Here is a 10,270-nt window from a genome sequence, read left to right as displayed (position 1 = left end):
TCAACAATAAACCCGGCCGCCAAGAGCCGGGCCACCTCTTCACCAATAGCTTTCCTCCTCTCCTCATTGAACCGCCGAAGGAACTGCCTGACCGGCTTAAATTTCGGATCAACATTGAGTGTGTGCTCAGCGAGTTCTCTAGGTACACCTGGCATGTCAGAAGTTTTCCATGCGAAGATGTCCCTATTCTCACGGATGAACTCGATGAGCGCGCTTTCCTATTTCGGATCCAGATTGGCACTGATGCTGAACTGCTGAGATGAATCTCCTGGAACGAAATCAACAAGTTTAGTCTCATCAGCCGACTTAAATTTCATTGCCGGCTCATGCTCCGTAGTTGGCTTTTTCAGAGAGGTCATATCTGTTGGGTCAACATTGTCCTTGTAAAACTTCAACTCTTCCGTTGCACAAACAGACTCTGCATAAGCTGCATCGCCTTCCTCACATTCCAAGGCGACCTTCCGGCTGCCGTGAACCGTAATGGTCCCATTATGGCCCGGCATCTTGAGCTGTAAATACACGTAACACGGCCGTGCCATGAACTTGGCGTAAGCCGGCCGCCCAAATATGGCATGGTATGGACTTCTTATCCTGACCACCTCAAAGGTCAATTTTTCCACCCTGTAGTTGTGCTCATCTCCAAAGGCCACTTCCAACTCGATCTTGCCAACTGGATAAGCCGACTTACCAGGTACCACACTGTGGAAAACAGTGTTTGACTGGCGGAGGTCTTTATCAACTAACCCCATACGGCGGAAAGTCTCATAATAGAGGATGTTAATACTGCTGCCTCCATCCATAAGCACCTTAGTGAACTTATATCCTCCCACCTGAGGAGCCACCACCAATGCCAAGTGACCCGGATTATCCACCCGGGGAGGGTGATCCTCCCTACTCCACACTACAGGCTGCTCAGACCACCGCAAGTAACGTGGAACTGCCGGCTCAACAGCATTCACCGCCCTCTTATGAAGCTTCTGATCTCGCTTACAGAGACTGGTGGTAAACACATGATACTGTCCACCGTTAAGCTGATTTGGATTGGTCTGATAACCCCCTTGCTGCTGTTGATGGCCCTGGTTAGACTATTGATTAAAGCCCCCTTGACCGTTCTGAGTGTTAGAACTTGAGCCGCCGCCCGGGCCATGAAAGCCACCGGCGCCTGAGCCGCCGCCCGGGCCATTGTTGCCGTTGAAGGTGTTGGAATGCTTAAAGGCTTTCATGATTGCACAGTCCTTCCATAGATGAGTTGCTGGCCTCTCCTTAGAGCCATGCCTTGGACAAGGCTCATTCAACAGCTGCTCCAGGGTCGGGCCTGACCCGCCGCCTCGGGGAGGTGGCCTCCCCTTACGTCGCTGATTATTCCCCTGCGAGCTGGTGTTGGCCACGAACTCTAGGCTGCCATCCGCCTTACGCTTGCCACCACCTTGGTTCCCCGGGTTAGGCTAATGAATCTTGCCATTGCCGTTCTTCTTGCCCTTCCCTGTCCTTTCATCATCTGAAGCGGGGTCCTTGGTACCATCAGAATCGGCGTATTTGACAAGAGCCGCCATCAGTGTACCCATATCATTGCAGTCGCGCTTAAGCCACCCGAGTTTCATCTTCAGGGGCACGAACCGACAATTCTGTTCCAACATTAAGACTGCAGAGCCGGCATCCATCTTATCAGATGAATGTATTATTTCCTTAACGCGGCGAACCCAATGTGTTGTAGATTCACCCTCCTGCTGCTTACAGTTAGTCAAATCCACAATTGACATAGACTGCCTACAAGTATCCTTGAAGTTTTGGATGAACCGGGCCTTCAGCTCAGCCCAAGACCCGATGGAATTCGGTGGTAACCCTTTCAACCAAGTACGGGCAGTCCCATCTAACATCATGGTGAAGTACTTGGCCATTGCCGCCTCACTGACCTCCAGCAGTTCCATGGCCATCTCGTAACTCTCAATCCAGGCTGCGGGTTGTAAGTCAGCCGTGTAATTAGGCACCTTCCTAGGGCCTTTGAAGTCCTTGGGTAGACGTTCATTGCGGATAGCTGGTACTAAACAAGGGACACCTCCAGTCCTGGTAGGAATACCCACGTCGACGGAAGCCGTCGGATAAGCCGGGGGAGTCTGGTAAGCCGTCAATTGAGGCACCTGCTCCGCCTCTTGCCGTGCTCTGTCTTGGTCTGTTGCGTGAAAGGCTCCATTATAAGCCGGGCCATGGCCAGGGGGCGGGTCATGGCGTCGGACGTTACTTGAGCCGGTCGCTGAGACCATGTGTCTGCTGTAACTCGGGCTCCGGCCTGGACGAGGGGTCGAGTGGATCCTATCCCAGCTGTAAGAGTATGCCTCTTGCTGCGCCAGCGCTGTCTGAAGGAGTTCTCTAACCCGGCGGGTTTCAATAGCCGTTGGAGAGTCGCCATCAATTGGGAGAGCCGCCAGCCGTGTTGCCGCGGCGACCATGTTTTCCAGCGGGTTAGCATAATGACCCGGTGGTATTGGCACATGCTGAGGTGGGGCAAGGTTCACCCGGGGAGGCCCTAAAACAGGGGTCCCAGACCCGGGCACTACGGCCCCCGGCGGGTTACTAGTCCCTGCACCCGGCGTGTTAAAAAGGTTCCGAGGATCGTAGACCGGAGGGAGTCGAGATTGGGCCTTTTGATGCCTCCTTCTCATGACCTCATTGGACGCGTTCTGATCCATCGTGAGCTGGAAGGACTGCGCCTGAATCAACCGAGTCTGGGCGTCGAGAGCCGCCCTCTCCGCCGCCATCCTGATCCCTTCCGCTGCTAGCTCCACCTTCGCTTTCACCAGATCTAACTTCAATTGTGCCACCTCCGCGTCATGTTGAGCTTGATCCGCCGGGTCAACCGTGGCGGTTAACATGGCCGTCATCTTGTCCGTGAGGTCCATCAGCACTTGAGCCGGCGAGGGCACCGGGTTTCCTGCCCCAGCAGCAGGGTTCTGGACAGGCTGCGCACCGGCCATGAAGATTCCAACCCGGCTTGGCGGCTCAAATAGGTCCGGAATACTGTCACCATCGGAACACCCCATGAGCCTGCCGTCTTGAAGTTGATACAACGAGTTTGACTCATCGGTGGCCGACTCGCCGTCAGAGCCGGCGGCCGTTTCATCCCCAGATCCAGATCGATCAAAGAGCCCTCCGTGGATACATCCCACAAAAGCATGCCTTAAGGCAGGCCGGGCCCGGGCGGGTCGTGCACGCTGAGCCGTCTCGATGAGGTCGGTGCAGAGATCCAGCTCAGGGCCCGGCTCACCGATCTTGCCAATGAAAACATGAATTCCGCCGAAGGGGACCCGGTACGCGTACTCAATTGAGCCGGCGTCGGGGCCCCAGTTTGGATCGTCAATGTAGAGCTTGCCGCGACGACTCTTGGTCATCCGGCCCACAGCATATCCCTTGAGCCCTTCGAAGCTGCCCTTCAAGAACTCAAATCCACCGTGCGCTGGCCCCACGGTGGGCGCCAACTGTCGTGGAATTGTCACGGCAGATGTCCTCGAGCTAGGACTTAGTCGTGGAGCCATCGCTACAAGGAAGCTTGAAGGGGTTAAGCGGGACAAGGAACACGAGGGTTTATACTGGTTCGGCCCCTTGCAGTGAAGGTAAAAGCCTACGTCCAGTTGAGGTGGTATTGATTAGGGTTTTGATGACCAGGGAGCTTAACTGCTATGCCTGGCTCTCGATGAGATCTTTCTTGTCCCTAAACCGCTGCCGGGTCGTCCCCTTATATAGGGAGGCTGACGCCCAGCAGCTCTCAGAGTCCCGGCCGGCTCATAAGAGTGTCCGGCTCGGACTCTGGACTATTCTTGCCTTACACTACAAGTTTTACTACAATGACGATTGTAACTACGGGCCTTAAGCCATATCCGGGTCTTAAGCCCATCTTTGGCCCACCGTCTTCAAGCTTGTCGTCGGGCTTCTGGCGATGACCATCAAAGTAACCCAAAGCGAAAGATCACCCTTTTCATGAACTGAACCGCCGTGGCTGCGTCACACTTGCTAACTGGCTCTGCTTCAACCCACTTTGTGAATTTGTCAACTGCCACCAAGAGGTGGGTCTTCTTATCCTTGGACCTTTTAAAAGGCCCAACCATATCAAGCCCCCAGACCGCAAAGGGCCAAGTAATTGGGATCATCCTCAGCTCCTGAGCCGGCACATGAGCCCGTCGCGAAAACCTTTGGCAACCATCACATTTACTGACCAAGTCCTCCGCATCAGCATGAGCCGTCAGCCAATAAAAACCATGACGAAAAGCCTTGGCCACAAGAGATTTTGAGCCGGCATGATGGCCACAATCCCCTTCGTGAATCTCACGCAAGATCTCTTGACCTTCCTCAGGGGAGACACAACGCTGGAACGCTCCCGTAACACTGCGGCGATGCAGCTCACCATTGATAACAACCATTGACTTAGAACGCCGGGTTATTTGTCTGGCCAAAGTTTCATCCTCAGGCAAATCTCCCCGGGTCATGTAAGCCAAGTAAGGCATCGTCCAGTCCGGGGTGATGTGGAGAGCCGCCACCAATTGTGCCTCCGGGTCAGGGACAGCCAAGTCTTCCTCTGTAAGCAACTTAACAGAAGGGTTATGCAAGACGTCTAGGAAAGTATTAGGCGGCACCGGTTTTCGCTGAGAGCCCAGCCAGCTTAAAGCGTCAGCCACCTCGTTTTTCCTGCGATCGATGTGCTCTACTTGGTAACCCTGAAAGTGTCCAGCAATAGCATCAACTTCACGGCGATAAGCCGCCATGAGAGGGTCCTTGGAGTCCCACTTGCCTGATACTTGTTGAGCCACCAAATATGAGTCGCCGAAGCACCTTACTCGGCTCAGGCTCATCTCCTTAGCCATCCGAAGACCGTGGAGCAAGGCCTCATACTCAGCCGCATTGTTAGTGCAAGGAAACATCAACTGCAGCACATAATGGAACTCGTCACCTTTAGGGGAAGCCAACACGACTCCAGCCCCCGAGCCCTCCAATTTCCTGGACCCATCGAAGTGAATAGTCCAATATGTGTTATCCGGCTTTTGTTCGGGCACTTGTAACTCTGTCCAATCGTTGATGAAATCCACCAAGGCTTGAGATTTAACAGCAGTGCGTTGGACGTATTTCAGACCATGAGGTCCGAGCTCTATTGCCCACTTAGCCACTCTCCCCGTGGCCTCTCTGTTTTGAATGATATCTCCAAGGGGGGCAGAACCGACCACAGTGATGGGGTGACCCTGGAAATAATGCTTAAGCTTCCGGCTTGCCATGAACACACCATAAACAAGCTTCTGCCAATGTGGATAGCGCTGTTTGGACTCGATGAGCACTTCGCTGACGTAATAAACCGGCCGCTAAACCGGATGCTCCTTACCCTCTTCCTTGCACTCCACCACCACCGCCACACTGACGGCTCGTGTGTTAGCAGCCACATACAGCAATAAAGTCTCCCTGTCAACCGGAGCAGCAAGGACTGGGGGCTCTGCCAGCTTCCTCTTCAAATCCTCAAAAGCAGTATTTGCTGCATCACTCCAGACAAAGTCATCAGTTTTCCTCATCAACTGATATAATGGCATGGCCTTCTCACCCAACCGGCTTATAAACCGGCTTAAAGCAGCAATACGACCCGCCAAGCGCTAGACGTCATTTATACACGCCGGCTTAGCCAGGGAGGTGATGGCCTTGATCTTCTCCGGGTTAGCTTCAATGCCTCTGTTAGAAACCAAAAAACCCAAGAGCTTGCCTGCAGGAACACCAAAAAAAAAAACTTGGCCGGATTAAGCATCATCTTGTAGACCTGGAGATTATCAAAGGTTTCCCTCAGATCATCTATCAAGGTTTCCTCCTTCCTGGATTTAACCACAATATCATCCACATAAGCATGAACATTGCGCCCAATCTGGTTATGAAGACAGTTCTGCACGCAACGCTGGTAAGTCGCCTGTGCACTCTTGAGTCCAAAGGGCATAGATACATAGCAGAAGGCTCCAAAGGGAGTGATGAACGCCGTCTTCTCCTGGTCCTTAACTGCCATTTTAATCTGAAGATATCCAGAATAAGCATCCAAGAAACTTAAGCGCTCACAACCCGCCGTAGCATCAATGATTTGATCAATACGGGGAAGGGCAAAAGGATCAGCCGGACATGCCTTGTTTAGGTCCGTGTAGTCCACACACATCCGCCAGGTGCCGTTCTTCTTGAGCACGAGCACCGGGTTAGCTAACCACTCTGGGTGAAAGACTTCAACAATAAACCCGGCCGCCAAGAGCCGGGCCACCTCTTCACCAATAGCTTTCCGCCTCTCTTCATTAAACCGCCGAAGGAACTGCCTGACCGGCTTAAATTTCGGATCAACATTGAGAGTGTGCTCAGCGAGTTCTCTAGGTACACCTGGCATGTCGGAAGGTTTCCATGCAAAAATGTCCCTATTCTCACGGATGAACTCGATGAGCGCGCTTTCCTATTTTGGATCCAGATTGGCACTGATGCTAAACTGCTGAGATGAATCACCTGGAACGAAATCAACAAGTTTAGTCTCATCAGCCGACTTAAATTTCATTGCCGGCTCATGCTCCGTAGTCGGCTTTTTCAGAGAAGTCATATCTGTTGGGTCAACATTGTCCTTGTAGAATTTCAACTCCTCTGTTGCACAAACAGATTCTCCATAAGCCGCATCGCCTTCCTCACACTCCAAAGCCACCTTCCGGCTGCCGTGAACCGTAATGGTCCCATTGTGACCCGGCATCTTGAGCTGTAAATACACGTAACACGGCCGTGCCATGAACTTGGCGTAAGCCGGCCGCCCAAATATGGCATGATACGGACTTCTTATCTTGACCACCTCAAAGGTCAATTTTACCACCCTGTAGTTGTACTCGTCGCCGAAGGCCACTTCCAACTAGATTTTGCCAACTGGATAAGCCGACTTACCAGGCACCACACCGTGGAAAACAGTGTTTGACTGGCTGAGGTCCTTATCAATCAACACCATACGACGGAAAGTCTCATAATAGAGGATGTTAATACTGTTGCCTCCATCCATAAGCACCTTACTGAACTTGTATCCTCCCACTTGAGGAGCCACCACCAAGGCCAAATGACCCACTTGTAAAGAGGTGAGGTTGCAGCAGCGACTAAGCAAGTATGGTGGCTAACTTACGCAAATAAGAGTGAGAAGAGAGGCAAAGCAAGCGGTCGTCAACTAGTAATGATCAAGAAGTGATCATGAACTCCTACTTACGTCAAACATAACCCAATAACCATGTTCTCCTCTCGAACAACCCTGAAAAGATACAATCACGGTTACGCACACAGTTGGTGTATTTTAGAAGAATTTACTTCAAGTTTTCTACAACCGGATATTAACAAATTCCCATCTGCCACATAACCGCGGGCACGGCTTTCGAAAGTTCAAACCCTGCAGGGGTGTCCCAACTTAGCCCATGATAAGCTCTCACGATCAACGAAGGATATTCCTTCTCCTGGGAAGACCCGATCAGTCTCGGAATCCCGGTTACAAGACATTTCGACAATGGTAAAACAAGTCTAGCAAAGCCGCCCGATGTGTCGACAATCCCGATAGGAGTCGCACGTATCTCGTTCTCAGGACACACCGGATAAGATAAGCGTACAGGTACCAACATAACCCAAGTTGCCAAGGGACGGTCCCGCACGGTGCTCTAGTTTGGACCAACACTTAGACAAGCATTGGCCCGGGGGCTAAAATAAAGATGACCCTCGGGTTAATTACTCCCAAGGGAAAGGTATAGGTGGTGGCAAATGGTAAAACCAATGTTGGGCCTTGCTGGAGGAGTTTTATTCAAGGCGAACGGTCAAGGGGGTCCCATAAATCACCCAACCGCGTTAGGGACGCAAAATCCGGGAACATAATACCGATATGACGGAAACTAGGGCGGCAAGAGTGGAACAAAACCCCAGGCATAAGGCCGAGCCTTCCACCCTTTACCAAGTATATAGATGCATTAATAATATAAGAGATATTGTGATATCCCAACATAAACATAATCCAACATGGAGCAATCTTCATCTTCACCTGCAACTAGCAACGCTATAAGAGGGGCTGAACGAAAGCGGTAACATAGCTAAACAACGGTTTGCTAGGAAGGGTGACAAAGGTTAGAGGTTCATGGCAATTTGGGAGGCTTGATAAGCAAGTGGTAGGTAACGCGGCATAGTGATAGAACGAAGAAACTAGCATAGCAATGATAGTAATGAGATCCAAGGTGACGGTCATCTTGCCTAAAATCCCGCTAGGAAGAAGAACGAGTCCATGTAGAAGATGAAGCCACGAAGACGAACCAAGCGTAGACGAACAAATCCTCACGATCGCAACGAAACGGGAACTATCGAGAAGAAGCACACAACATGGTAAACACACCACACATAAACAAGGCATGATGCTCAACCAAGTATGATGCATGACAAGGCTACATGAAGCTACTCATGGCAAGAGATGATGCATACAAGAACAACACATCAAAGCAAGTTTAAATGAGGCCGGAAACAACATATAGCAATTCCGGTAAGTCCCCATATGCAAATTCCGAAATTGGTCCAGATCTGAATAAACCTTATGTTCAAGTTGTTAAACAGCAAGTTAAGATGCACCACGATGACCTACACGAAATTCTAGTCAAGTTACATATAAAGTTCATTATGTTCGGAGCTACGGCCTAGAAGATATGAGCAAAAAGTTAAACATGGCATCGATGCAAAATGCATTCAAACATCAAGCACACACCTCAAAACATGGATGCAACAAGGTAACATGAAACTACATGCAAAACTAAGCAAGTTTCATATAGAGCACACTCAAAACGGAGCAACGGTTCAACACATACACATGAAACAAGCTTAAAGGGCATGCTGTCCAAAACAGCAACTATGCATATTGCAAGCATCAAAACTACGTGCTACAGCACCACAACATGAAAACAAAATGCATGGACATGATTTAAAGGTAAAGCATTACAAAACATGAACACTGAGCTATCTCCAGAAATCAATAGAACATGCTCAAAAGGACATGGCAAGATTGCAAATAATAACAGTTTCACAGACTTGGCAGTATTTCACTAGACAAGACAGAAATAACATCAGGTTGCAAAGTCCAGAGCTATCAAATAACATGCTACATGAATATATCATAGCAAACAAAGGCATGGCATGAATCTACTAATTGCATAGAACAAAAGTCCCTTACTGATCATGAGCTAAAAAGGCACAGAAGATATGCTTAGATCATGTTCATGGAGCTAACCATGGCAAGAGCAAGTTCATAGCATGCTTGGATCACTAACAACAACCATGGCAAAATTGATTAACATGTAAACAATCTGCTAGGAACATTTTATAGCAAAAGTAGAGCAAGATTAAGACATGCTACAACACTCCATAAATGCAAACAGGGGCATGTATGGATAGAGCATAACATGTGTAACAAAACACCCTTAGTGAACATCTCCAGATTATGCATATAACTCATGGTATCAACAGGTTTGCGTAGCATCACAATATATCAGTTTCAGACTTAGCAGAAATGACTAAGTCACAGAAATCAGCAACATCACGGAGGCTACTTTGCAAGATTGTAACAATCAATACATGGCATATCATGAAGAGTGGATTGCACCACAGCAAATATGGCATGTTGTAGCTCACAACACATGTAGACCTCATGCTCAAAAGAAAATCACACAAAAAGATGTAAAAATGACAAATGAGCATGTTCTGTTAACAGACAGCAGACAACATTATATAGCACTCTTGCAACGATGATCAGGGAATCAAGATGAACTCAAACAAGCATGACACACCGGAACAAAACTTAGAGCATCTCATTATGAACATTTCGATATATCATATGCATGAAATGGAGCAATATGCATGAAGATATGGAAGGTCAAACATAGCACCAGAATGTATGATTTTAGGGACTTGGAAGAAATATACCCTCCGAAAAGTCAACGGGACGAGGTTGTGCGGGACGAGGAGATCCGGGACGCAGCGAGGTTGTTTGGTTCGTCTCCCGGTGGATCTCATCCACCCGGGGTAGATCCGGCCGGAGTTGACTCCGGCGACGACTCCAGCGAGGCGGCACTCCGGCGAGGGCAAGGAGGGGCCGCCGGACGGCGGAGGAGACGGCGAGGCGGCGGACGAGGAGCGGGGCACGCGGCGGCGCGGCGCAGGGCGGCGGGGTCGGGCGCGGGCGCGGCTCTGGCAAGCTCGCGCGGAGGCCGGCGAAGGCGCGGGCGGCAGCGAA

This window comes from Triticum aestivum, chromosome 2D (genome assembly GCF_018294505.1).
Source record: "Triticum aestivum cultivar Chinese Spring chromosome 2D, IWGSC CS RefSeq v2.1, whole genome shotgun sequence".
NCBI classification, from domain to species: Eukaryota; Viridiplantae; Streptophyta; class Magnoliopsida; order Poales; family Poaceae; genus Triticum; species Triticum aestivum.
The sequence above is the reverse complement of the archived record's forward strand: the minus strand, read 5'-3'. Positions refer to the sequence as shown.